The 6,856-nt window shown below is 26.0% G+C and overlaps 1 long non-coding RNA gene across 2 annotated transcripts; it reads left to right on the top strand.

Annotated features, from left to right (window-relative positions):
- The first annotated feature begins 170 nt into the window (after nucleotides 1-170).
- Nucleotides 171-4,592, top strand: LOC105458675. 2 transcript variants are annotated; one of them, XR_975562.1, is made up of 2 exons: nucleotides 171-435; nucleotides 539-4,592. It is a non-coding gene; the product is annotated as an uncharacterized LOC105458675 (long non-coding RNA). The 2 variants fall into 2 exon arrangements; XR_975561.1 differs by having other exon boundaries at nucleotides 171-456.
- Nucleotides 4,593-6,856: the final 2,264 nt, after the last annotated feature.

Raw genomic sequence — 6,856 nt, 5'->3', positions numbered from 1 at the left:
GTGCTCTTCCGATCTATACATTTTTTAAACTTTAAATTAAGTTAAAGTTAACAGTCTTAAAATTTAAATTACTTAAGAGACAAGTTAATGTCCGTAATAAAATTAATTAAATTAAAAGTTAAGTTAATAAAAAAAATTGAAAAGTTAATTTTTTTTATTTTGTAATTTTAGGGTTTCTAAGTCTATTTGTTATACTTATTTCTGTCGATCCGCGGAAAGAGGACTGATTTCGGATTTCTTCCAATATGATTTAATCCATAGAAGGTGCGCGGACAGTAATTCCTTCCCTGTGGCCAAACTATATTCATTATATTATAACAATTGCCTTGATGTGCGTTCTCAAATTTGAGTTTGAAGACACCAACGCAGACATGTATCTTATTTTGGGTTTACAAAAAAAACTAAAAATGTAACTTCAAGAAAATTAAATCAAAAGTTAATAGTTACCGATAAAATGTAACTAAATTAAGTTAAAAGTTAAGAGTCTAAAATGTAACTAACAATAAGTAAAATTAAAATTATTTAACTTTTTAACTAGGTACTATTCAACCCTGGACTGGAAATCCTTTAGTTCAGGGCACTGTAAAATATCCAGTAAAATTGCACGTCTGGGGATGCTTCTGTAAACAAGGTTTTGGGATTTTGTATCTATTCATTGGTGATCCCAATGCAGAGAGAATGGTAAAAATTTATCAAATGGGTTTATTGAAGTCTGCTACGAGATGATTTGGCCCCGATGCAAGCATGGATACTCCAAAAAAATAACGATCCCAAACATCGAAGCCGTGCATGCACGACGTGGAAACGTGAAAACGGTATTATTACGATGGATTGGCCCTCACAGTCTCCTGATATTAATCCAATCGAAAATGTTTGTACTGCTATGAGGATCAAGCTGAGAGAAAAGCGAGTTTTCACTTTAAAACAGTTAGCGTATCAGTTTTACGTTTGATTTGGAAATCACTTCCCGAGACTTTGGTAGAAAATCTTATTGAAAGCATGCCTCGACGTTGCAAAGCCGTAATCGACAACAGAGGGGACTGGACAATATATTAGATAAATCCATCGAAGCGTATATAATATACTTCAAGATCATATGTTTATTTTTCAAAAATCTTTTCTTTTTCAGGAGAAATAGCTAACACGCTCTTGTGCCACTGACTGTATACTCCCGTAATTGATGGTACAATTCACGTATATATTTATTTATGATCATATAACACACGAAACTATATTAATATAATCAACACGAATCACGCGTGTATGAATCATAACTTACAGTAATAATACATTTTTCACTAATATAGTAATATAGGAACTAATATAGTAATATAGGAAAAGTTAAATATCCAATGTTATTTTCTGTGAATGAATAAATTAATATCACACGTGTGCGCATGTATTAGTGAATAATTATTTTTTTTTATTACTTAACATTTATTGGTCATTAGTAAATTAGTATACCATTTGTATCTTTTAAAGTTGTTTATTTATTATTTGTATAAACTACATTGTAATAATAATTCATGTAAATTATTTTTATATACAAATATACAATGTACAAAAGGCACGACATATCTACATTCTTTAGCTCACATACAATAAAATGCAAGACGATATAAATTAAAATTACAAAATGTAGAAAGTATATATAATTAATAAATGTCACAAACATTTATTATCAACAACTGTTTCATAGTACCGTTAAAAAAATTAAATATTTTATTGTGCTTTAACAAACTTCACAGATTATTGTTCATCATGCATCTTTTCCATTTATTTTTTTCACTCTTATATTCCTCTTTATATTTTTTTTCACACTGTATTTCAATGAAACGACAGAATACAATAGTTCTAAAGAGACATCACTATAAAACATAGGAAAATGAATACGATTTAAACAATTTTGTTTTGTTATATTATTATATACAGGATATAAGTTGTATGGATGTAATCTATTCCATTAATTAAGCAATAGAACAGATTTTGGTGTAAACCTTCTATCTAACAAAAATGTCGCGTCGAAATGTCTTCCAATTACAAATTCAGGAATTTTGAATAATTAAATTTTAACAATAAAGATTGATATTGAAATCTTCATCTTCATGTGACTTACCTCAAACAAATTATTAGAAAAATGTTTTAACAAAAACTGTTTAAAACTTACACATTAAAGTTTTTTGTTTAATGTTAGACATCTAATATCATAAAAATAAAAAAATTGTATGAAATACGATCATTTGTTTCAATTTTTTTATTAAAAGAGAAGACTCCAATTTCCTTCATTTGAAATCATCCATCACTTGATAGTTTTGAAATATTTTAAGTTACATAAAAAAAAGATGTTTTTGTTTATAATTTACATGTTATATTACAAATAATGGATAATGACGTCTCAAGCAATATTCAAATATATGCTTTATTGTAAGTCTATCAACATTAATGTCAAAAAATATTACTGAATTTCATGGAAACATATGTCCATCTTTTATATTAAATTTAAATGAAAAACATTGAAATATAAAAATCAAGGCAGCATTAAAAATAATGAAAATATCTGAAATTAATTATTATCTATGTATATACAGGATGTTTCATTTTAATCACCCCAGACGAATAATTTGAAAAGAACAATCTCCAATAGTCATGACCTTGACATATGTTGTCAAGCTCATTCTGAACAACATTCAAAAGGTTTTAGCCATTATTCGAACATCTTGGATAATGCTAATGCAGGCGGTACTGTAACATTCAGCCTTATAACTCGAAAAGTGCTTATAATGGAAAAATATTTTATTATAGTATTTTGAAAAGCTTTCGAGATAAGCTATAAGAATGTGAAATGAAAAATCAGGGATTCCATTTAAAAAATTTAAAGTAACCTTTCTCTGACATTGACAACATCACACAAGGTCAAATCATTATATCATTTTATGTGTCCCTTGAAGTCATACAACTTTTGTCTTGCGTTTTTTTTCAATTCTGTTTTATTTTCGAGTTATTCGCCTGGGGCGATTAAAATAAAACATCCTGCATAATCTATTACTATTCCTAATATTCTTTCTCACTTCTTCATTTTTAATTACATGAAAAAAATAAATACTTATTCTTTTTTCCCTTCTCTTTAATTTACGAAGTATGAATAAAAAATATATACGATGCTATTTCTCCAATATTTAGTTTAAATGCATTTTATACAACCTTTTTGTGACTCGAAATATAATAGATTAAATTAGACGTATCAAAATCATTTTGAAAAATTTTTAAAGTATAAAAATTATTTTGGAACTTTTTCGAGAAATATATTATCACATAATTATTATACTCAGTCTATTATTACGATAAAATTTCAAGTTTATATCATTACACGTGTATTTTTTGTTCCATTTACAAATAGCTTTAATAGAAAATATGTATAATAAATCCATCATATGTCAATATATCAAGAACGTAGTCTCAATAAAATATAATCGCAGCGTAATGTGAAATATATATCAAGTACACTATTAACATATAGTGTGACATGCTTTGAATTTTAATAACCGCATCTTGATGACTTGATAATTTCAGTATCAAGAGAATTTTCTATTAAGTTGGTTCATTGTATAGAATATAATTATTAGAATTATATTTATGAATTTGCTATCGCGACAAATGTCAATAATATATATTTTTCTTATACTTCTTATAAATCTCTTTATAAAAATCATAGGTGTTTCCTGTGTAGGGAGCATTAAACATATTAATCTTGCATATAAACGATATATAAACCAGTATAAAAACAAAGTATGTTCGAGATATTATTGTTATAAAAACGACGTAAAAATATCAGTTATATAAATTGGACCTGATTATCTTTATAGGAATGTAAAAATTTCATTTACAAAATATACCGATTATTAATCATTTTTTATATAATCAGCTGTTTGTATAAAATAATATATATAAGAGCTTAAATGCGATATACTTTCCAATACCTTTTTCATATGCAAATTAAGACACATAGCATATACGTACACACATACACACACACGCACGCACGCACGCACGCACACAAAACATATATACATACATCATACATGTATAATCTAATACATAATTAGCATAATTCTGATTAATAATGGAAATGCGTATTATAAATTTACTTGTTAGTAAACTTATTCCGCTTTACTGAACTTTCACACATTAAGAGTAACAAAGATTTTATGTAATAAATAATCTATAAAATTGGAATGACTTGTAGCAAAGCTGCAATGATATTTGGGAAAATATATACAGCATAGAGCAGGGCTAGCTGAGCGCAAGGGTAAATTGGCATATACAAATATCTCAGTAACCAAAACATATCAATGCCAAACAAAAACTCAAGAGACGGAACTTACTGCGCTAAATATGTCAATTTGCGCCGGTAAACGTTCAATTTCAATAGGCAAACAAATGCGCTTTTTTATTTTTCTGTAAAAGTAAAATATTATTAGATGATTGTTCTTTTTTGTCTATGTGGTAACTGAAGTAATTAATAAAAACCAACTTTTTATATCATCAAGTCATTAGAATATTTTTTAACTTTGATATTCAAATTGCTATTTTATTTATGATTTTTTTTGTCATAAAAAATATTTCACTCGACATTAGTACGGACCAAGTATCCCAATTAATCTCATTTATAAACCGAGATACTTAAATGACACCTGTCTTTATTAATGCTTCTTATTGTTCCTCTTTTTATTAATATAAACATAAAGATAAAAATCAGACGGTAAAATTCTTTGTAAAAGAAAAATAATGTTAACAAATTTCGTAATAAAATTTAATAGTTAACCGTTAACATGTGTGCATATCAGTCTCAATTTATTGTATTTATTTGTTTTTATTTTGTATTACGTGACTATCGCACTGAAGATGGCTTTATTAGATAATTATCTTTTTGGCTCAATTTATCCCACAAATGAGGTACATTGAACCACTCTAACTTTCTAGAGAAGATTCAATATGAATTTTTATTTATAAAATATATTAAGTATCCACGAGTGCTTAAATATTGAGTTGTACAAACATGCAACATTTTAAAGCAATTCTCATTAGTCTATCAAAATAGTGTGAAAATTTATAATAGTTTCAATAAAAAGTTGCTCAACTAGTCCTGTTTTATTATAACATATAGCAATAAACTAAAACAAATTAAAGTATAGAATTATATAAAAGTTTCTTGATAGATTCTACATAAAATCAAATTGACTAATCATCAATATCATTACATAAAATCTTTGAATATTCTTTAACTGCGTGTTTCTGGTAAACATACAGTATTTATTGCCAGAAACACACAGTTTGATAATAATTTTATATTATAAAATATACTTTCTTCAGAATTTTTGGTATATTACAATGGTTCAGTCCAAATTGTGTATCAGATTTTTTAACCAATAGCTATTTGATATGATAAAATAACAAAATTTATAAACAAATATACATATGTGTAGACAAAAACAAGATCATTTATAATTTAATTAGATAAAGTTAAAATTAGATATAGCACAAATTGCTGTTCCAATCTAGTAAATAATATGGAAAGTTAAAAACATATGGTTATCCACATAGAATGAAAAAATAATACTGATTTTATTTAATTTTCTTCTGAAAGTATATCTGAAAATAATCAATAAAGGATCAGTTATCAAATATACAGAACAGTCAAATAAAACTTGTTACACACTTGTGATATGATACAATTATATTGAAATTTAAAACAGCTGTTACTGTATTTCTATAAAATTTTCAATTCATTTTGTACTTCATAATATTTAATTTAAAAAATATACAGAGAATTTCTTCTATATTAAATACATAAAGATATAATATATAATACATAAAAATGATTTAGAAATTTTTAAGCAATATTGTATTTTTCATATAAGAAAAAAGAAACAGTTTCAGACGGGTTATGTAATTATTTTCAGTTAAATGACAATAACAGCAGCCTAGAATTCATAAGAATGCAAGACACAAAGATTTATTATTATTATATTGAATAACATTGCTTCTTCGGAAGAAGAAATAGGTGAATACTTTTTTTCCCACAGCAATTTGAACACAAACTGGTTAGCTTCATTTGGTTTATATGGCTTGAATCTAGTATTTGGTTTTCTAGTATTTAACCGTTTGAGTGCCAAAAGCGGTCACGAAAAATCTATGCAAAAAGTGCTAAGCAAACACCGCAATAAACCTATTGTCGATGCATTCAATTTTTATCACACTCTCAAGACTCAATTACATAGTCAATAAATCGAACTATCTTCAAATACTAGATAACAATAGTCAATATCAAATAATAAGGCGGAAGAAAAAAGCAACAGCGCTTATTGGATATTTTAATAGAAAGCAGAAGCATGATCGCATTTGTTGGCATTTTTTAATATAAATGAGAAACGCAATCATGCTCCTTGGCATTCAAACGATTAATATATTCAATAATAAAATTAATCTTAAGTAAAAAAAATAAGTTACGTGTAGATTTGTAAATCTTGTGTTTAATATAACAACCAGCAATAATCTTATATATTAAATTAAATTATGGGAAAAACATTGAAATCATGTATATCTGTACAAACATAAGAATCTAAGCTGAATTATTTGCAACTGATCCTTTTTTTTTATACAAACATGTCAATCTTTTATCATAGAATTATCGTAGAAAATTATTGACAATATATAGAATACAAATAATTATGTACAATAGAATTTGTAATAATCTTGCAATCGTTCAATATTCATCAAAAGTACAATGAAAAAATGTATCTTTTTATATTTATATATATATATATATATATAATAAAAATTTATATTTATATATATA

This window comes from Wasmannia auropunctata, unplaced genomic scaffold (genome assembly GCF_000956235.1).
Source record: "Wasmannia auropunctata unplaced genomic scaffold, wasmannia.A_1.0 LD334437.1, whole genome shotgun sequence".
NCBI lineage: Eukaryota > Metazoa > Arthropoda > Insecta > Hymenoptera > Formicidae > Wasmannia > Wasmannia auropunctata.
Note: the sequence above shows the minus strand (reverse complement) of the source record. Positions and strands in the feature narration are given on the sequence as shown.